This window comes from Mesoplodon bidens, assembly GCF_964165515.1.
Source record: "Mesoplodon bidens genome assembly, contig: HAP1_SCAFFOLD_448, whole genome shotgun sequence".
Lineage (NCBI taxonomy): Eukaryota > Metazoa > Chordata > Mammalia > Artiodactyla > Ziphiidae > Mesoplodon > Mesoplodon bidens.
Genome location: NW_027671777.1, coordinates 125,940 through 149,516, shown reverse-complemented (window position 1 = coordinate 149,516; position 23,577 = coordinate 125,940). Strand labels below are relative to the sequence as shown.

The 23,577-nt window shown below is 38.3% G+C and overlaps 1 pseudogene across 1 annotated transcript in view; it reads left to right on the top strand.

Annotated features, from left to right (window-relative positions):
- Nucleotides 1-23,577, top strand: part of LOC308611065 (dual specificity protein kinase CLK4-like) — a 147,577-nt pseudogene that overhangs the window by 106,253 nt on the left and 17,747 nt on the right. Inside the window, exons 4-7 of the transcript in view lie at nt 16,008-16,168; nt 16,935-17,000; nt 21,004-21,074; nt 22,468-22,621. The product of the transcript in view is annotated as a dual specificity protein kinase CLK4-like (transcript). The remainder of the gene's footprint in view (nt 1-16,007; nt 16,169-16,934; nt 17,001-21,003; nt 21,075-22,467; nt 22,622-23,577) is intronic.

Sequence of the window (23,577 nt, the reverse complement as noted above, 5' to 3'; positions counted from 1 at the left end):
TGGAAACATATGTATATGTATAACTGATTAAATTTGTTATTAAAAAAACTGATGAATTACTAGAAACAACCTTTTCAGAACTCTGGAAATTAACTAAAGGTATACAAGTTGAGAAACATTTATTCAAGAAAAACTACTGAGCCTCGGTAAGAACAATAGGTTCTGTGACATTTTAACTTGGAACTTGTTCCATCCTCACTTTCCCCGACTCAGCAACATGGTATTATAGGCCTTGCTGGTGCCAGAAGGGATTGATATGATTTGGAGTTCCAAGGAAAATCTCCATGTCCACAGCTCTGTTCAAAACAATAGTGCTTGGTAGCAAACAGTCAAAGGCCAACATGGAAGCTGCCTAAGGCTGTAATAACAATTGAGGCAAGCAAGAGACCAGCCAAACCTTTAAAATGGAGGGAATAAGACAGTTGAAATAAGGATATGAAAACTCTGACTTTTTCCTGCTGATTTGGAACGCTGTGCACATGGGTAGGCCCTACATTTACACACAGGAATCACCAGAGAGGACCCCAGTCTACTGTTCATATCTGACTGACATTTAGACCCTGTGCAAGCAAGAAGTGAAAGCCCAGGCAGACTTGTTAACTCCCTGAATTTTGAATGCATTTCCTAACCCATACATAGATCACCTTTGCACAGAATGGAAGCCTAACCAACTCAAAGTGATAGAGTAGGGTAATTAAATGGTTAATTTGAATATCCCACTGGAGGATTGAAGACAGAGAGAGAATTTTAAGGGAGTCTGCAAGACTGTTGTAAGCTAATGACCATGCAAGAAAAGAATCCAGTAACCTAGCAACAATCTACACTCCTTGAAGGAAGACCAGGCACATTCAAGCACCAGGCACATTCAAGCCACAAGTCCTGATAATTAAAAAGCAAGACAGTAGATATGGGTTCTGAATCTTGTTACATGAATTCAGGGAGTTAATGGTTCTTGAAGAGTAGCATTTCTGCATGTGGCCAAGGCAGGAATATAGGTGAAAGGGGAAAAAAAACTAGGTGAAAGGGGACATTATACTGAAACCTGATATGAAGTACCATATTTTAGTATATGTCACCACCCCTCTGCTAATATACATATGTTTAACTAGTACCATGACAGTCCCATTTAGACCATATAGGGCCAAAGGAGGAACTAATGATGTAAGCCTTGATAGCTACCACAAAATGAGGAAGAAGGTGGTCGTCTCCCCTCCCCACTTTTTCTTTGATTATAAAAACATAGCCTGCTTTGTTCTTGGGGCTGCTGTGCTCCCTTGCCTGCCCATTTGTCAAGCATCCTATGCTAATAAGCTCACTCTTTGCCAAACATTTTGCCTCACACTGAATTCTTTCTGCATTGAGAAAAAAGAACCTGAGCTTCAATAAGTCCTGACACCAGGTGAGCAGTTTCAATTAAAAGACAGTGGGTTTGAGTCCTCTCCTCATGGGTTCAAGTCCCTATCTGAGTTTTGGTTGAGTTCAAGTCACATTCAAGAAGGAGTGTGGTTTCAGCAGCATTCAATCTGACTGACTACTAAGCTATGCTGACCCAAGGTAATCCCTAGGAAGCCAGAAATGACAACAACCCCAGGAGGTGGTATCAGAACAATATATTATCTAAAATGTCCAGTTTTCAACAACAAAAATAAGACGTGCAGATAAACTGGAAAGTGTGGCTATACACAGGATAAAAAGGCAGTCAATAGAAACTGTCCCTAAGGAAGCCCAGATACTGGGTACAATTCATAGAGACATCAAATAAGTATTAGAAATATGTTTAAGTGAAACCATATTTAAAGAGTTAAATGAAAGCTTGACAAAAAATTCACACACACACACACGACCAAATAGAAATTCTGGAGTTGAGAAGTAAAATAACTGAAATGAAAATTTTACTAGAGGGGCTCAACAGCACAATTGAGGCTGCAGAAGAAAGGATCAGCTGAATTTGGTGTAGATCAATGTAGATTATTCAGTCTAAAGAACAGAAAGTTAAGGGATGAAAAAAAAATAATGAATGGAGTCTCAGAGACTTGTAGGATACCATTCAGCATATCAACCAACGTGTAATGAAAGTCCCAGAGGAGAAGCAAGAGAAAAAAGGGCAGAAAAAATATTTGAAGAAATAATGGTTGAAATTTCTCAATCTGATGAAAAACATTAATCTACACACCCAAGAGTCAATGAAATTCAAATAGGATATAATCAATGTTACAACACTTTGACACATCACTGTCAGACTGCCAAAGGACAAAGAGAGAATCTTGAAAGTGTGTGGAGTATCTTTTGATGTGCTTCTCAGTCATTTGTATATCTTCCTTGGAAAAAATGTCTATTCAGATCCTTCACCCATTTTTTAATTGGGTTATTTGCCTTTTTATTATTGAGTTGTAAGAGTTCTTTACATATTCTATATACAATGCCCTTATCAGATATATGATCTACCAATATCTTCTTCCATTCTGAGATTGCCTTTTCACTTTCTTGATGGTGTCCTTTGAAGCACAAATGCTTTTAGGTTTGATGAAGCCCAATTTATTTTCTTTTATTGCTTATTCTTTTGATATCATGTCTAAGGATATATTGCCAAATCTGAGATCCTGAAGATATACCCCCATGTTTTCTTTTAAGAGTGTTATAGATTTAGCTCTTAGCATTTAGGTCTTTGATACATTTTGTGTTAATTTTTGTATAAGTTATGAGGTAAAGGTCCAATTTTATTCTTTTACATGTGGTAATCTAGTTGTTCCAACATCACTTATTGAAAAAATTACTCTTTCTCTATTGAATGGCCTTGATGCCCTTGTCAAAAATCAGTTGAGTATGGACCTATGAGTTTCTGAATGCTCAGTTCTATTCTACTGTTTTAGATATCTACCTGTATGCCTTTACCCTTCCCCCATCTTCATTACCATTGCTTTGTAGTAAGTTTTATATGGAGAAATATGGATCCTCCAACTTTTTTTTCAGACTTGTTTTGGCTATTCAAGGTCCCTTGCAATTCTACATGAATTATAGGATCAGCCTGTCAGTTTCTACAAAGAAGCCAGCTGGGATTTTTATGCGGATTCCATTGCATCATTAGATTAATTTGGGGAGTACTGTCATCTTAACAATACTGTTCATCTTCTGATGAACATGGGATATTTTTCCATTTATTTAGACCCTCTAATTTCTTTCAATGATATTTTGTTATTTTCAGTATACAAGTCTTCCACAAAAACTGTGCAATTTGCACCTAAGAATTTGATTCCTTTCAATGTTATCATAAATTGAATTGTTTTCTTATTTTCATTGTTAGATTATTCATTTAACGTGCATAGAAATACAATTGATTTTTATTTATTGATCTTGTATCCTATGACCTTGCTGGACTCATTTATTAGTTTTAATAATGCTTTATTGGATTCCTTGAGATTTTCTGTACATAATTTCATGTCATCTGTGAATGGATATAGTTCTACTTCTTCTTATTCAATACAGATGCCTTTTATAACTTTTCCCTGTCTAAATTGCCCTGACTAGAACATTCAGTACAATGTTGAAGGAAAATGATGTGCACAGACATCCTTGTCTTGTTCCTGACATTAGGTAGAAATCATCCAGTCATTTACCATTCAGGATCATGTTAACCATGAATTTTCATAGGTGCTCTTTATCAGGCTGAGGATGTTTCCCTGTATTCGTAGTTTCCTTCTATTTATTTATTTATTTATTTATTTATTTATTTATTTATTTATTTATTTATTTATGGCTGCATTTGTTCTTCATTGCTGCTCATGGGCTTTCTCTAGTTGTGGCGAGTAGGGGCTACACTTCGCTGTGGTGTGCAGGCTTCTCATTGTGGTGTCTTCTCTTGTTGTGGAGCATGGGCTCTAGGCACATGACCTTCAGTAGTTGTGGCTCACGGGCTCTAGAACGCAGGCTCAATAGTTATGGTGCATGAGCTTAGTTGCTCCACAGCATGTGGGATCTTCCTGGACCAGGACTGGAACCCATATCTCCTGCATTGGCAGGCAGATTTTTAACCACTGCACCACAATGGAAGCTGTATTCATAGATTCTTGAGTGCTTTTATCACATTGAATTTTGTCAAATGCCTGTGTCTACTGAAATGATTAAGTGGTTTTTATCCTTTATTCTATTGATATGATGCATACCCTTTTCTCCTCAAATAATTTTAAAGACAACTGCATAAAACAATAATTATAGTGCTCACTTCAGCAGCACGTATCCTGAAACGATTATAAAACATTTTTGGGCTCATAATGTTAAAGATATACTTTACATGAAAATAGCACAAAGGGGGGAGTAGGAAGAGAAACATATTTGAACAGTTTCTGTGTAATATTGGAATTAAGTTAACATTAATCTGAAATTGTTTTTTAACTTAAAATGCATATTTTATTCCTCACTTGAAAATATCTGTTTAACACAAAAGAAGAAAGTAAAAGAGGACAGAGGCACAAAAAAAGATATGAGATATATCCAAAACAAATAACAGGAACACCCCACCCCCACCTCAGTCAAAGCCTCCGCCAGGCAGCACAGGTCCTGGTGACCTGCGTGCTGCCCCCGACAAAGCCTCCTTTGGCCATGCAGGCCCCAGTGGGCTGTGAGCCATCCCCCTCCAAAGCCTCCTTTGGCCATGAAGGTCCCAGTGGGTTGTGCCGTCCCCTGTGGCCATGCCCATGGGAGCCTGCACCCCAGATGGCTTACACTAGCACACATGCTCCAGGCCAGCTTCAGGAGCAGAAGCTGGTGAGAGGAACACACGCAGAGGTGGGTCCGACAAAGCAGGTCCAGAGACCTACCTAGAGGTCTTTCAGGGCCTCCTGGGGAGTCAGGGGTTGACTGTAGCTCTCTGTGGGGGCAAGGACAATAATAGCGGAGGCACCAGGGAAATTTTTACATTTTAATTTTTTTTTATCTTTTAATTTTATTTTTTAATTTTATTTAAAAAATATATTTATTTCTAATTTTTTGAACATAATCATATAACGCTTTTAATAAAGGCAAATAATATAAGACAACAGGAGCAAGATAATTCAAAGAAACATCTAGGAACAAGCTTCCCAATGTCCTTATTTGCCTGAAGACATGATTCATCATCTCTGAATGAAACTGCTGTTATTTGTGCTGATGTACATGTGCTTGTAGAAACTTGGTTTCAGGAGAGGTCAGGCAGAAGTTTCCTACAGAGTCTAGTCACCTAGTGAAGATAGGATATCTAACTGATTACCTCAAGTGAAAATTATCAATAAACAAATTAGGCATACGTTCCAATCAGGAATTCTTTTTTTTTTTTTTTACAAATTTATTACAACTTTATTGGAGTATAATTGCTTCACAATGGTGCATTAGATTCTGCTTTATAACAAAGTGAATCAGTTATACATATACATATGTTCCCATATCCCTTCCCTCTTGCATCTCCCTCCCTCCCAACCTCCCTATCCCACCCCTCCAGGTGGTCACAAGGCACGGAGCTGATCTCCCTGTGCTATGTGGCTGCTTCCCACTAGCTATCTACCTTACGTTTGGTAGTGTATATATGTCCATGCCACTCTCTTGCTTTGTCCCAGCTTACAATTCCCCCTCCCCATATCCTCAAGTCAGTTCTCAAGTAGGTCTGTGTCTTTATTCCTGTCTTACCCCTAGGTTCTTCATGACATTTTTTTCTTAAATTCCATATATATGTGTTAGCATACGGTATTTGTCTTTCTCTTTATGACTTACTTTACTCTGTATGACAGACTCTAGGTCTATCCACCTCATTACAAATAGCTCAATTTCATTTCTTTTTATGGCTGAGTAATATCCCATTGTATATATGTACCACATCTTCTTTATCCATTCATTGGATGATGGACCCTTAGGTTGTTTCCATCTCTGGGCTACTGTAAATAGAGCTGCAATGAACATTTTGGTGCATGACTCTTTTTGAATTATGGTTTTCTCAGGGTATATGCCCAGTAGTGGGATTGCTGGGTCATATGGTAGTTCTACTTGTAGTTTTTTAAGGAACCTCCATACTGTTCTCCATAGTGGCTTTACCAATTCACATTCCCACCAGCAGTGCAAGAGTGTTCCCTCTTCTCCACACCCTCTCCAGCATTTATTGTTTCTAGATGTTTTGATGATGGCCATTCTGACTGGTGTGAGATGATATCTCATTGTACTTTTGACTTGCATTTCTCTAATGATTAATGATGTAGAGCATTCTTTCATGTGTTTGTTGGCAGTCTGTATATCTTCTTTGGATAAATGTCTATTTAGGTCTTCTGCCCATTTTTGGATGGGGTTGTTTGTTTTTTTGTTATTGAGCTGCATGAGCTGCTTATAAATTTTGGTGATTAATCCTTTGTCAGTTGCTTCATTTGCAAATATTTTCTCCCATTCTGAGGGTTGTCTTTGGTCTTGTTTATGGTTTCCTTTGCTCTGCAAAAGCTTTGAAGTTCCATTAGGTCCCATTTGTTTATTTTTGTTTTTATTTCCATTTCTCTAGGAGCTGGTTCAAAAAGGATCTTGCTGTGATTTATGTCTTAGAGTGTTCTGCCTATGTTTTCCTCTACGAGTTTGATAGTTTCTGGCCTTACATTTAGAACTTTAATCCATTTTGAGCTTACTTTTGTGTATGGTGTTAGAGAGTTAAGTGTCAAGACACTTTTTAAGAGGGACCTCATAAAAATGGAAAAGGATTTATCATTTGACGTAGGTATTTTTTATGAAATTGCCATGACTATCTTTTGAAATGGATTTTATTACTTGAAAAACTTTATTTTTTTTTACCTAGAGTTTGATGAAGAGATGCTAAGTAATACTGAAGAATTTATAGATAGTATTATGCACTTCAACAAATCAAATTGGAAGGTCAATTCTCAGTTATCAATTTTATGCCAACACATGTTCACTATAGTGGGTCATAATGCTGATTATGAGAGTCTTTTTTCACTAAAGAATAGTAGTGGACAAAAGAATGAAATAAGGGACTTCCCTGGCCGTCCAGTGGTTAAGACTTCCCCTTGCTATTCAGGGGTTGCAAGTTCAATCCTTGGTCGGGGAGCTATGATCCTACATGCCTTGCAGCCAAAAAAAAAACAAAAACAGAAGCAGTATTGTATCAAATTCAATAAAGACTTTAAAAATAGTCCACATTAAAAAAACTTTAAAAAAATGAAAGTTTATGTACAATTTAAATGGAACACAGATTATAACTGCATTAAATGTCTAAGCAAATTCTACAAAACCAGGAACTGTTGAGATCCAAACCATCAGGGAAACATAATTAAAGAGATGTAATTTAGATATGTAGAGTTTGTTTCAGATAAACAATAAATTATTTTGTAGTAGAAGTATGTCCCATGTAATGTTTCTTTTATTTTAATATATGTAGTTGATTCTCGTTATTTGCAGGAATTAGGTTTTATAATGTTGCTGAAAACACTGAATTGGTGACTAGTTACTCATCACTCCTAGGAGAAATAAGGTTGGGTTTCTGTGAGCCTCTGGTTCACAATACTTTCATCAGCCAATCAGCCCATAATTTTTGAAATGTGGTTTTCTGTTGACAAATACCTCATCTAGGGCTTCCCTGGTGGCGTAGTGGTTGAGAGTCCGCCTGCCGATGCTGGGGACACGGGTTCATGCCCCGGTCCAGGAGGATCCCACATGCTGTGGAGCAGCTGGGCCCGTGAGCCGTGGCCGCTGTGTCTGCGCGTCCGGAGCCTGTGCTCTGCAACGGGAGCGGCCACAACAGTGAGAGGCCGGCGTACCGCAAACACAAACAAACAAACAAACAAACCTTATCTAATAAACCTTGTTGATTCATTAACATTCACCTCATGACCAAAAGCACTATTACTCATGTCTGAATGAAGCTTATCTAACATTCATATTTTCTCCATAAGGTGCATGATAACTTTCTTGCTTTTAGAAACACTACATAGCACTTCAGCACCACACTTAGGGGCCATTTTAAACAGGGAAGTCACCAATAAAAAGCACAAAAATGTACTATTAAATAGACTGTGAAAAAGGCACTTCTTTTCAGTATGAGAACTGGAAAAGAAGGCAGAGCATTGCCTTGCTTGACTTCAGCTGGGAATGTACACATTGAGAAATTTTTTGCTGCTTTGCTCATGCCCATGAATAAGCATGAAGGCACTATGAGTATTGATTTGGGGGGTTACAAATAAATTTTAATGAGTAGCTGAATCCATCAATAATGAGGATTGGTTATATATAAGTATTAATTGGCATGACCTATTTCCACAATACATTTAGAAGAAAAGTTACAACATGAAACTTAACTAAAACTTTAGAAGCATTCCCTTTACAAACAGGAATAAGGCAAGGATGTCCCTTATTGTTGCTTCTAAGAGAGAGAAGGTGGTGAAACAGAATAAAGAACATAGCCCTTTGGGTCCAGGAAAAAACCCTCACTGGTGGTGAACTGGGATGAGGTTCAGATGGAAGTGAAACATCAGCTTATGCAATAGCTGGAGGCACTTGAATAGTATGGGGACAATTGCAGTTGTAAGAGTTATTGAGTTGTCTGCCTTTGGTCAGTTGTTTTAAAAGCTCTGAAAATGGAAACTGAGAAGATCAGGTCAGCCAGCTGTCAACTTAAGGCACACTATTGACTCAGCTGTCTCCTGTAGCCACAGGGAAGACTGTGTTGAAAATTAGACCCAGGGCAACAAAGCTACAAAGTAAACTGAGTGCATAGCCTAAATGGTCTCCTAGGCTAAAGTTCAGAACTCTGAGAAGCACGTCTCTAGTGTATTTAATATATTGTCTTTCCAATCCACTCTCTAACATTTATTTAAATATATACGTATCCTCGAAAACATGTGGTGTAGTTGCAGTTTTTAAATATCTGCCTAAATGATATTGTTTTATAAATCACATTTTCTTCTTCATTCAGCATTAACTTTTTAGGTCTATTTATATTGCTATATGTCAATTTAGCATAAATTTAGCAAAATTGTTCATTGCTTTTAACTAATGTGTAGTATATATCCATTTTACTTATATCCATTCCCCTAGTTGAGTCCTAAGGAGATGAAAGCCAGTAAGAAATTATCTGTGATAAGAAATGATTGGGACCTTCAGAATTGTGAATTCTGATACAAAATTTCAGTTCTTTTTGTTTCTGTGCTGTACCCACCCTCTGGTATTCTCAAAATTTTAAGCCTATTCCTCATAAAAGGTACCTAGTCTTTGGAGAATCAAGGAGAAGACTGTGTCAATACTTGGTACAAAATGTTATGAAGCAAGGACAGCAACTGCAGATGAGATGGTATAAGGGAACTGAGGGATAGAGCCAGGAATGGGAATTTAGAGTGAGAGGTGACAGGAAGCCACCAGAGAAGTTAACACCTCTATAGAAATCATCAGAATACTCTGAAGGATACTGTACTTCCTACAATTACATGAAATAGGAGCTTGATATTTATACATTAAAATAAAAGGTAACCCCAGAAGATTTGGAGACAAATATATATTACATGTTTTCATATGCTTATGTAGGATTCTACAATATTCATAGGAAATTTAGAACTTAGGAATTTACTTAGGCAAATATATTTTCCCTTCAGTGGTTTCACTGGATGGCTGGTAGTTGAGACTATTGGTAGCAGGTGTTGAGAAACTAATTTATTAACCTAGTTCCAAAGCCCTTTCACTAGAGGTAGTGAAAATTGACAAGGAGATTGGAAAGATCAGCTTATCCTATTCCCAAAAGAACCTCTGAATTAAATCACTCCTGGCACCCCTCCATTCCCCACCTTTGATACACTGCAAAGTGCACTGTGTATCAGGGAATGTTTCTGGCACTGTTTGATGATTAGATCCTGCTTCATGGTGTGCTGTGTGACTCTCCTCACAACCAGTCTCAGGAAATATTGGAGAAACCTGGGATGTTATCCATCTTAGGCAGCATGGGATGCATGGGAGACCCTTTGTGACTTGCTGTTGAACAGTGAATAAGGCACCCTGGGACCTTTGATGACCTTGGTGTGCTGGAGATAAACTGAGTCATTGTTTCATCATGAGGAGCCCTTGATGATATATCACCTTGAAAAGTGCTTTTTTTAAGACGAACTCCTTTGATCTTGCTGAAAGATGAACTCAGCCTGGTTTCCCTAATGACTAAGTAAAGTAAGTTGCTTTGTACTTTGCTGTATGAGTTGAAGCAGCCAGTAGAACGGGTTAAACACAAGAGCTTTGGAGCAAGTAAGTCCTGAGATTGAATCTCGGTTCTGGTACTTGATAACTTGACTGCAAGCAAGTAACCAATGATCACTTTACAGTGTTGTTTAGATTATTAAATGAGATCATGTATACAAAGTAGTTAGCACATCATGAGTATTTAATTGATAGCTAAAAACACAAAAAATCTAATTAAATACAGATTGGTAATTATCAGTAATAGCAACTTAGAAATTATAAACCCATAAAGGTTTATACCTTTGTAAAGATTTCTCCATATAGCTGACAGTCTTTTGTTAAACGTAATTTACACAACAATTTAGACTTTTACTCTGGAACTCTGCTTTCAGAGATGACTGTTTCCTATATCTGAAGTTAAACTTGTAGAATGTCTGTGCTAGAATATATGATAAGAATATTCCTCTGGTTGCTCTTCAAAGCTAAGATTTTCTTTATATATGGTTTAACTTAAGGATTTCTTAGACATACTTGTTCTTGTGTTAAGACAAAGTTACCAGATTAGACAGTTTTTAGGGTGTTAGTAGTAGATTCTGAGAAATTAGACAGACTTTTTATTAAATCCTCTGATACAAGGTATTCATTTTCCAGGTAACTGACTTAATAGAAAGGGTTAAGGTGCCAGGTAAGATTATTAAGCCAACTGGCCCAGGGATTCTGGGAGTAAATTTCAACCTTTGATTTAATCCAACTTAACCCAACTGAGCAAAACAACCAAAAGCAGCTTCCATAAACAACCTACAAATATGTACTGGGTTGTACCACTGAGATACCAAAGAGAGTATAAATCAAGTCCTTGTCTCCAGTCAAAGCACATAAGCCACAGAGAGTAAATAGGAGCACCATACATGTCGACCTCCTCCTGATCATGACACACTTTCAAATATTAGACCTTAATATTTAAGTGGCAGACAAACTTGAATATTCAAAATGACACTAAAATAAGATAGCAGCAACTACAAAGCAGACTCCACTACTGGGTAACGTTGTTTTGTGATGTCTATAAATCCCTCTGTAGGGGGCCTTTCCACTTGGCTGTCTTTTAACTTTATATTGTTGTTTGAGCAAAACTGTGCACTGTCCTGACCACATTCTCTTTTAGCCTCACAAGACAAAGATCCTTCATGTGCCAGGATAAAATGGGAACTTTTCTTTGCTGCCAGCTTAATTTATGCCTCTATATGCCTCAAGCTGAGTCCCACTTTACCTCGCAAGATGGCCCAGTCTACTCAGATAAACATTCCAACTGATAGATGTCCCTGAAATAGTAGGTGTAATCAACTGTAGAACCAATACATTTCACACTATGGGCAAAATTGGTCATCATATTTTGGTGGTTCCAGGCACACCAGTGTGCCTTGGCCAACTGATTAAGGACCTCATCTCTAACCAGAGTAGTCAAGAGCAGGGAGATGGGTGGGAACTCATGTAGTCAGAGATAGCATCTTAGAGACAGACCTCAAAGGATGGGTAAGATTTACAATTGTAGATGCATAAATGGTGGCTATTCCAGGTGAGGAGAATAACGTCTGTTTCATTTACAGCATAAAGGATTTTCACTTCCAATTTTCCAATTATCTTTTCAACTTCACTTCTTCACTTCTTAACATGGGGTACAATCTCCATAACAATTCAATTTATCCAAAGTAGGTGGCACAAGTTTTCTACAATATTAGATCATGAAATGACAGGGCCCTCCTTTCACCTAACAAGGTACAAGGTACAAACCCACATGCTATTGGATTTATGCCTGCAAGAGTCCAACCGTGCCCTCCCAAATCTGATTTCTGACTTTCTCTTTTATCCATTGAATGTTTGTCAGAACACAAAATCCCCTTGACACTTTTCAGGACCAACCCTACCTGACTCCTTCCCAGCATTTGTCACTGTCAGCCTTTCCCTCATTTAAACCCTTCTCTCGCTTACTCTGACACCAAACTCTTGGTTCTCCTCTCCTTCTGATCATTCCTTCTCAGGCTCTTTTCCTCTGTCCCTTAAGTGCTCCCCAGGGCTCAGATTTTGGCCCTCTTCTCTCTTCTCACTCTACACGCTCACAAAGGGAAACTGTCTGGGGATCCTTAGAACTGTGAAATACCTTATTTGAGGTAAGCAAGCCCCTTAACGGGGCTCACTAGCTCTCAGACATTACTCTGCATTGGTTAAATAAAACTGACTCACAGGAATAAATAATGGGGAAAAGTTTGTTAGGGAAACTTCCAGCTACCGAATCTGCCCAGGAGGCAGGGACCACAACAGGAAAAATTTTGTAAGGAGTCTCAACTGAAACTTATTTTTTTGTTTTTATCAGGAACACAGGCCTTAAAAAGATAAGCACCTCTGAGCTTGTTTCCTAAGACATCTTATTTATCAGAATCCATTTTTAGACAGGACGTTCCAAGCGGGCTGGACTACACAATCGCGTTCACTGAGCTAACCCCAGCACCAGCCTGGGCCTAGCACCGAGCCGGTTAGGGGTTTGTCTATTGCACGGTGGCTCTGCCTGACAGTTCAGCCGTGCTGCGGCCCACTGGGGCGGGAGAGCAGGGAACGGAGCTAAGGTTGGCTCTGCTGAGAGGTGCTGCATTCAGAGTAACTCCTCGAGTAGCAGCAGACACCTGCCACAGGCTTAAGTCGTCTCCTCCTGACTTCACCCAGGTTCTCCTGCAACGAAAACAATCTAAGGAGTCGCCTCAGCCACAGCACATCTCGGGGCCGGGACTGCTCTGCCCACGCAGCAGCGCGGTGGAGGGCCGGGTGCGGCCCTGACGTCACGCTTGACCCCGCCCCTTAGGGGAGGGGCGTGAGCGCGGGAGCTCTGTTACATAGGCGCCTTCGTCCTATATAAGTGGCGCTAGAGGCCGACGGTGGGGTTTTGGGGAGATGGTTTTGCCGCCATTTTGTAGGGTGTTTGTTGCAGCGACAGGGAGAGAAGACGGCGGTTTGGTGACAGTTTACCAAAGGGCCTTTTGCTTTTGAGGAGGTAAGGTTTCGGATAGGGTGTTCTGGGCTGGGCGGTTTCCCAGTCTTTTAGGTCTCGAAAGCTAGGTGTCAGAAAAACGACGGGATTCGGGGCCTCGGCGACCGGGGTTTCTTCGGGGCACAGCTCTGCTCGTGGCATTTGAAACCTAAAGTTGCCCCGGTGTCATGGTAGATTTAAAATCCAAGGGCGGAAAGGCCTCGGCTCTGCCGTTGACTCGTCTCAGAGAGGCCAGGCCACTCATATCACGGCTCCTTAGGCCCGTGACCCGTCCCGCCGATCAGAGTGAGACCCTGCAAGAGCCTCCTGGGGCAAGTGTTGTCCTAGATCAAGCCTTACTCTGGGTCCCTGGCCTCGGCCGTTTGTAGCATTCTGGGATTTTCCGAGGTCAGACTTCTGCCTCTGAGTGTGCCAAAGGCCCTGGCCAGGTGCCCTGGTGGAGAGGCAGGGGGTGGGGACTGGGCGTCTGAGGAACTGCTAGTTTGCAAGTCCAGGTGGTGGAATTTAGCTCGTGCTTGTGAGAGGTCAATACGGAGAGGCTCATCCTTTGTGCAAACTGTTTTTTTCCTAAAGTGGAGCATAGTATTGTTGCATCAGATGTGCATTTCTGATACTTTTGGATCACCCTGTCCTTGATTACTTAAGTAACCATGAAATGCTTATACTATTCTTAGGAAACAGCGCTCCAAACTGACCACGTCAACCACCTGGTCTTATTTTATAGGTATCTTTGTATGATTGTGCTCCATACATACACCCACAGGCTTCTTGTTATCCATTACATACAGTACTCTTGGAGCCATCTAATCATAACTTTAACCTATATAGATATTTTTATATAGATAACGTCAAATTGTCGGGTAATATAGGGTGTTAAAGGGCAGTAGAGAATCAGGTTTCTAAGATGGATATAAACATCTGATGTTTATTGTATCTGATGTTTTTATTGAAGGACGTCCAATGATTCTAACATGTAGGATTCTTTGTTACTAAGAAATAGTGTGATAATTCTAGATAGTTTTTCTTTTTTTTGTATGCGAAGGAACCTAATCTGTATAACCTGGATCTGGGATTCTTCTCTTGGCCCCCTGAGAAAATATCTCTGAACAGTAGTGGTGGTGGGGGGGGGACAGCTTCCTAACAGCTGAATTAAATTTAAAGTAATGAACTTGGCTAGAGAAATAAAAACCTTTGGCTCTCCCAAGATGCTTATTTTAATACTTGCATATTGATAACTGTGGTTATTTAAGAATTCTGCCTTGGTGAGCTAGTTATGGCCTACTGATAGTAGAAGGAAAAAAACAAAACTGAAGCAGACACACGTGTTTTGCAAGAAATGCATTATAATAATCATAGTAATAAACCTCAGTCATCAGATGTTGTAATTTTGCTTGCTATGATTTAAGAATGCTTAACTAAACATTTTTAAAGAGTTCCTATGTGGTTAAAATATAATTTGGGTAATTGAAGGGTTAGAAGAATTCCACTAGAAATATAATTTTTTTGATGGCTTTTCTGATGGTCTTTTGGCTCAGGTTAATTTGTAATGTCATTTATTTCAGTTTCCCATATTCAAATGACTATGTAAATCAGAATGCTCACTTATCAATTTCCAGTGAGAACCCTGACTAGAGTTTTAGGATTTTTGTTGGACCTAAGAATCAACAAGAGAAGTGAGTTAAAAGATCTAAATATTTGGTGGCTTCGGTCCCTGATGGCATGATACCTACATTTTCTTAGGGAATACCTCCCAGGAGATGCCTCATTTTAAAGTCTTTTAATTCATTTGAAATCTTTTAAATTTTTTACTTGAATTTGTTTGCTTGTTACTGAGTCATTTGGGCTAACTGAAGGAGGTTAACTAAGTTGGTTTTGCTCCATTTTACCTGTTTTCAGCTCCTTGCTGAGTTGTGAACCTCACCCTCTTCAACAGTTTGGACATCACTGTTAAAAACTTAACTGCTTTGTGAAAGAATTAAGATTTGAAGAGGCAGAATGGGATGACATTGTTAGAACACAGATCCTGATCCTGAATGGAACCTGTGAGGATGTAGTTGGAGCCAAGGAATTGTCACAATTATCTGATTTCAGTGTGACCATATTCATCCTTATAGGTTCATTTCTTCAGTCACCCCAGATCTACAACAAATATGTTTAATTTTAAGAATGGTTGCAGGATGATCTGAAAATAAACAGTCATCTCCTATATTATATCCCTAAGTGTTTCTCTGACTTCAGTTATTTGTATCACAGTATTTCAACAAAGCTGCATGACACTTGCGATATTTGTTTTAAATTAGTTCACATTTAAAGTTAACATCAATAACTTAATAATTTGACTATATCAATAACTTAAGAGATTAGTAATAATTTACCATAGAAAGAAGGTAATGATAAAAATAAAACCAAAAAAGTTATTAATTTCTAGCTAGATATTGTTGTCTACTGAAGGCTGTAAGCCTGAATCCTGACTCTTTTTTTAAAAATGGCAGTTAGCAAGTGTTAGTTGAAGATATGCACCAAGCTGAGAATTTATCCAGAAGAATGAAAAGAAAATGCATTAAGGTCTCACAGTGTTATCATTTAGTACTAGGTGTGTATGCCACTTAGAATCATCTGACATACCAGTGGGATAGTGCCTCCATGCCTTGGGAACCATTACCTATGAAGATTTTAGAACCTGTATGACCCCATGTGCTGGTTTTTTTCTATTTAATTAATATTAATGTGAAATATTTTATTTACTAAATATAACCATCTGTAAATTCCACAACTCACTTTTCATTTCCATTAACAGATGAGGCATTCCAGAAGAACTCACTGCCCTGACTGGGATAACAGAGAAAGCTGGGGACATGAAAGCTACAGTGGAAGTCACAAACGGAAAAGGAGATCCCACAGTAGTACACAAGAGAACAGACATTGTAAACCACATCACCAGCTTAAAGAATCTTATTGGTAAATTACGCTTGAACTAGTACCATTTTAACACTAATAGTTGTAATGACTTGTCATTAGCTTATATAGCTTTCATCTGTCAGATTGTTTTATAAATCAGTCAACAAATACTCATTCAGAAAATATTTACTGAGTGCCTCTTATATGCTAGACACTGCTGTGAATAGAACAGAGTTCCTACTCTCACATATCTGTGTACATTTGGGAGCTGTAGGAAACAGTTGCTGGAGTCCCAGCTGCCAGTAATATAGTTGTGGGAAATGAGACACACGAAAGTTAAGTAAGTGATTAAAGGACCAGTGTGTGCCTTTAACTTGTATGTAGTAGGGAGAGCTGTACATTGGGGCACTTATTTAGGGTTCCACAAATGAGAGCTAATGAAGGGTCGGGAGGAGTTCATCCAGATGGAAAAATAGCATGTGGTGTGTGAGAATGTTAAAGTGTGTTGGGGATTAGTTGCTTATACTGTATTCTACAGGTTATATTTGTAGATAAGGCCAGTGGATATGTTTGGGATTTTTAGAAGCTTGGCTGTTGTAAGAAGGACCTCATTAAAAATTTCCAATGGCATGTGTCCTGTTCTGTTGTATTCTTACCAGTGTAAAATTTGGAGGTACTACGTTTATATAGAATTGAAGGAATTTTTCAAGTTCCTAAATGATTAAACAAAGCCTAGGTGAATAGAGTTTCTTTCATTCTGTCCTCCGTTAATTTCCCTTTCTCATTTGTTTTTGGTGGTTCTATGTTTTCTCCTTGTTTTGTGCAGATGTTCCACTGGGACTGTTTGCCAGATTGCTTTCTAAATTAGCCAACTGGCGTTATTTAAAAAACAGTATGCAATTTTTTTCCTTCTCCATGCCAAAACAGACTTGTTCTGTAGAACAGTGAGCTTGTTGTTAATCAGTGCAGACTAATCATTCTTCACACACTATCATATGGAGGGAAGAGGGAGAATCTATGCCAGGATTTCAATGACCTGAGCTAATTAATGTATTATACAAGAATATCTGTACCCTATATTATGATAACTACAAAATACTCTGTAAGCCTTAACATATAGTACTAACCATTCATGGATTTATTATGCATTGTATGTGTCGCAAGGAAGTGATATGAATGATGAACAGTTATTCATATTCACAATTAACCACATCAAGATGATACTGAGTCAGTGCAATAACCACTAGGCCAATAGTTTCTTCTTTGATATTGGCACCAGAGATGTCTGGTGGTAATTGCTCTCCGTAATCTGGAGTAATCTAATAGTCTTTTTCAAGATTCAAATCTTCATAAGAGTTTTTCTTTTGTAAAATTATTGGAAAAAAAATGAAAAATACAGAAGCATATAAAGAAGGTACTCTTGGTAGGATGCTAGTCCCTCATTTGGATGTAAAGTTATTTCTTCTGAAAAATATCTTTGTATACAAATCTTTGCCTCTGAATATTTCCTGAAAATAGGTTCTAAGAAGGGACAGTTTCAAGTGAAAGGGTGTGACCTCTTATAAGGCTCTTGCTACATATTCACATATTTTTCCACATATTTTTCTAGAAAGTTTGTACCAAGTTACACTCCCTACGACATGCTGTCACTAGTCTTGTGTATTTTGAAATGCCAAGAATAGTGTTTTCTTTTCATTTGAATGTTTAAATTTCTGCTGAATTTGTCCTCTGTCATGTGCTTATTGAACACTTGAATATTTTTTTAATTGAAGTCTAGTTGATTGTGAACATTATTTTTGTATTCTTAGCCTATTTTTTCTATTAAAGCATATTTTTCTTATGATTTATCAGCGCTTTTATTGTATATCAATTATCTTACCTTTTTTCCTATATATTTCAGAGTGTCTTTTCTTTCTGATTTGTAAGTAGCCTGTGAATTGCTCCCTTCCTACAAGCTTAATCAATTAATTCTACACAGGAAGACTGATGTGGCTGTGAACACTGTGAACACATTTTATATCCTTAAATGTCTTGTTGTAACATAGAGTATCAAGCCTTAAACCAGTGATTCTCAAACTTTAGTGTGAATAGAATCACTTTGAAGGTATGTTTAAAATGCATATTACCAGATTATTCAGTGAGTCTGACCTGGGGTCCAGGGATCTTCATTTTTAAAAATTCAGTATTTCGATATTGTTAATAAACAGACCACCCTTTGAGAAACACTGTTTTAAGCCCTTTAGCCTGGCATGCAAGATTTTGGATGATCTGTTCCCAGCTTATTTATTTGCCTATGTTCCCCTATGTGAAAATTGCTCTTGCTGAAATTGTCTACTTACTATTTCCTAAGTAACATGTAGACAAACTCATCTCTAAACCATTCTGGCTAAAAGTACTCTATAAATGTAAGATGGTCATATGCCATTTTTCTTTCCTGGCACCACTTCTACTTCCTACTTTATCCAAATCCTGATGTCCCTATAAGATGCAACTCTTCCCTTCTTTTTCACGAAATCTTCCCTGACCATTTTAAGCATTATGAGTTTTTTCTCCTAAGCACTCATATCCAGGCTTTCGGCATTTCCTGCATGGTTGAGTTTTGTTTTATTTTTGTGTGAGTAATCTCAAATTGAACAGTTATTTGTTGGCAGGGATTTTGCCTCATATATTTTTTATCTTCCACAGGACCTGTGTGGAAATAGAAACGAATGCCCATAGCCTCATTAGTCTTGGCTGTTTTAAAGAACTACAGTGAAATATTCACTGGACATTCAGTGACTATTTTTAGAAATTCAATCAGTCTGTTCATCCTATTCACTCTGTCCATATAGCCTTTATAATTCTGTAGACTTTGTTTATATAATCTCTAAGGCTCGGTTGTTGTAGGCTGAAGAGGTCCTCATCTTTTTAGTTTATCCTCATAGTATTACTTCACTCCATGTTTGTTATTCTATAGATTATTTATGGATTATCAGCAGCTCTAATTTCATGCACTAGTCCCGCTAAGGATTATTAGTGTTAGAGTTTTCCGATACATTTTAGACTTTTATGGGAAGGATGTCTTACAGAATTAAACAGATGCCCTTTAGAGTATGGTAATTTCTAGTTTGACGTATTGTAGGTCTCTCCCTTAACGGTTCCAAGCAACTGATCAGATCCCTGACTTAGACCCAGATTTAGACCCTAATATCCTGAGTTGTTTCTCCAATGGCTAGAACTTAAGGCTGACACTGGGGAAAGGGGGTTTCTGCATCTCCCCAGCCTGGATTTGATGCCAGCCCTGTTGAGTAGCAGTTTTAGAGATGCTTCTCCTTTATTTTTGCATAAACCAGCCTCCTGAGAAAAAAGAATGACCACATATTCTGGGAAAAAGAACGAGGTTAGTGAGGGCAGTCTAGTTAACATCTGTCACTCCATTGCTTGTCAGGATTATTTTAGCTGGTGTGTCTGACTGGGCAGGTGTCCCCTCTCTCCCTCAGTGCTCCACGTGCATCCCTCTTGAAGCTTCCCACTGTTGGAAAGGATACTCATCCCAGGTAGAGAGGGGGACAGGAAACTGGGTCAGTTGACTCTGTCTTTTTCTTTCCATCAAATCAAGGCTGCTTAACTGGAATCCATTGACTTCCTGAGGTCCATGATCTCTGAAATTCCTTGCCAAGTTTTGTTTACGCATTTGTGTGTTTCTTAGGGAAGAGGGTCCATACCTCTCAATTAGATTTTCAAAGGGATCTGTAGATTCAGCAGTTAAGCACTATGGGGCTTACCTGGTGGTGCAGTGGTTGACAGTCCGCCTGCTGATGCAGGGGACACAGGTTCGTGTCCCGGTCCGGGAGGATCCCACATGCCACGGAGCGGCTAGGCCCATGAGCCATGGATGCTGGGCCTGTGCATCCGGAGCCTGTGCTCCACAACGGGAGAGGCCACAACTGTGAGAGGCCTGCGTACCGCAAAAAAATTAAAAAAAATAAAAAAAGAAGGTAAGCACTATGGCACCAGATGATGCTGTTTTCCCTGAATTCTTGTTTATTTCACAAGCAGGAGTGACAGGAAATTCAAAATGCAAAGGGAAGTAGGGGGTTGGGAAATCCTAAGCAAGCAATGACAAGAACCTTTTCTCATTTGAGGGGCATATATTTTGGATATTTTTGGCACATGAAGCAGCCTTCAAAAACTGTGTTGCCTATTTCTCAGAAAGATACAGGAAGCTCGAAATAGAGGAGAGGAGATGGAATAGGTGGTGTGTATAATAATACTGGCACATACAATAGGATTTAGAATGTGCTCTACAACCATGGCAAATCGTTTTCCTTCTAGGGATCTCAGTGTAGTCATCTGTAAAATGAAAGGCCTGAAATATATTTAAGATTCCTTTTAGCTCTAATACACCTTTTGTGAAAGAACTCTGTGTGCCAGAGATACCTAACTTACATTAAGAAGGAAAGGAATCCTGTTTTGCCTGCCTCATGTTGTGTGTGGCTCTGCAAAAAGGAAGAGAGCTTAGTTACAGATGCATATATCATAAGATTGATGAATTTCAGAAGAGCAGTTTTGTGAATTTTTGGTCTTAACTTTCACCAGAAGGTAAAGGGACACTTAATCAAGTAAACACTGAATATGTTGAATGATTTGACCCAAGGTTTGTTCCTTCATAGCAGTATATATTAATAGAGATATATGTACCCATTTGCTTGTTGGTTAAAGTAAAATTATTTAAGTTTTGTGAGTTAAGTATAAATTCTAATACATCAATTTGTATTTTTTTCTTTTATTGAGTTAGCTGTTGAAACCAGGAATTCTTGAGAGAATGTTTTATTTTAACCACATTAAAATGTGGTTAAACGTTAAAGCATTCTAGAATGAAAAGAGTAATTTTAAATCCTTTAATGTGTTTGCAGTCATTATTTAGAAGCAAGGTTCTTGATTGAGAGATATTATCGGGACCTGAGATACATTGATGAATACAGAAGTGACTGCTGCAAAAGATACGTTCTTAACATTGATGAATACAGAAGTGACTGCTGCAAAGGATACGTTCCTAACATTGATGAATACAGAAGTGACTGCTGCAAAGGATACGTTCCTAACATTGATGAATACAGAAGTGACTGCTGCAAAGGATACGTTCCTAACATTGATGAATACAGAAGTGACTGCTGCAAAGGATACGTTCCTAACATTGATGAATACAGAAGTGACTGCTGCAAAGGATACGTTCCTAACATTGATGAATACAGAAGTGACTGCTGCAAAGGATACGTTCCTAACATTGATGAATACAGAAGTGACTGCTGCAAAGGATACGTTCCTAACATTGATGAATACAGAAGTGACTGCTGCAAAGGATACGTTCCTAACATTGATGAATACAGAAGTGACTGCTGCAAAGGATACGTTCCTAACATTGATGAATACAGAAGTGACTGCTGCAAAGGATACGTTCCTAACATTGATGAATACAGAAGTGACTGCTGCAAAGGATACGTTCCTAACATTGATGAATACAGAAGTGACTGCTGCAAAGGATACGTTCCTAACATTGATGAATACAGAAGTGACTGCTGCAAAGGATACGTTCCTAACATTGATGAATACAGAAGTGACTGCTGCAAAGGATACGTTCCTAACATTGATGAATACAGAAGTGACTGCTGCAAAGGATACGTTCCTAACATTGATGAATACAGAAGTGACTGCTGCAAAGGATACGTTCCTAACATTGATGAATACAGAAGTGACTGCTGCAAAGGATACGTTCCTAACATTGATGAATACAGAAGTGACTGCTGCAAAGGATACGTTCCTAACATTGATGAATACAGAAGTGACTGCTGCAAAGGATACGTTCCTAACATTGATGAATACAGAAGTGACTGCTGCAAAGGATACGTTCCTAACATTGATGAATACAGAAGTGACTGCTGCAAAGGATACGTTCCTAACATTGATGAATACAGAAGTGACTGCTGCAAAGGATACGTTCCTAACATTGATGAATACAGAAGTGACTGCTGCAAAGGATACGTTCCTAACATTGATGAATACAGAAGTGACTGCTGCAAAGGATACGTTCCTAACATTGATGAATACAGAAGTGACTGCTGCAAAGGATACGTTCCTAACATTGATGAATACAGAAGTGACTGCTGCAAAGGATACGTTCCTAACATTGATGAATACAGAAGTGACTGCTGCAAAGGATACGTTCCTAACATTGATGAATACAGAAGTGACTGCTGCAAAGGATACGTTCCTAACATTGATGAATACAGAAGTGACTGCTGCAAAGGATACGTTCCTAACATTGATGAATACAGAAGTGACTGCTGCAAAGGATACGTTCCTAACATTGATGAATACAGAAATGACTACTGCAAAGGATATGTTCCTAGACGTTATCACACAGATGTTGAAAGCAGTTATCGAATTCACTGCAGTAAATCTTCAGTCCGAAGCTGGAGAAGCAGTCCTAAAAGGAAGTGTAATAGACACTGTTCAAGTAATCAGTCACTTTCGGTATGATTGATTTTGTTTTTATTTTGGGTGGATACTTATTTGTGTGTAAAAGCTCTTACTGAGCCAATAAGTTTGAAAAAGTTTATAATACTATATGAATATAATTGTGTTTATATTACTTGAATCCTTAAAGGAAACTTCCAAATTCTTACAACTTATCTGCATTTATTAGTAAGTCCTCATTTGCCCACATTTACTCATTTTCTGCAGACCAGATCATGAGGTTCTTGATTTTAATGTTAAAAATATTTTTATCTTTTATAACATAATCATATGAAAAGATGAAGCACCCATCTTTTCTTTCATCTTAAACATTTTTTACTTTAAAAGAAACCCCTTTTCTAGTACTTGGAGACAAATGTAGAAAGTTGCACTGGTGGATACTTACCCTGTGTATAGCACAATCTGCAATTAGTTCCATTGGAGTTCTGAAAGTGGGTGCTGAAGGGGAAATTATTGTCCAGAAAGCCTGCCCTTTTTTTTTACACTCATGAATCTTCACTTGTTTGCAGTAAACTATGAATTATTATTTTCCTCCCCAAGTTTTCTTCACTAGAACTATCATTGATTAGATCAAACATTGACATTAGCCTTTATTTTCCCCTTTTATTTTAATAAGTATGTTTAAAAATATTGCTCAGTATCAATTTGTACTAATCTTGACATTTTAAAACATTTTCCTGCCAAACTAGACATTTCAACTCACAGCATAGGCTATTTTATAACGAGATTAATAGATCATGACATTGCATTCTTTAAATTTCAGACTTCAATTAAGTCAGTATTTTAGAGACAATTGTGTTGTTTTTTCTATTGCCACTTTAAGTAACTTATCTGAAAATCTTGCCATGTTTTTCTTCTGTAACATAAACTGTGTCCTGTGAATTTCTGGGGACTGAATTTGAAATTGCTCCTGCCAACTGTTCGTGGCCTGGTTCTTATCTGAATGCCTGAAT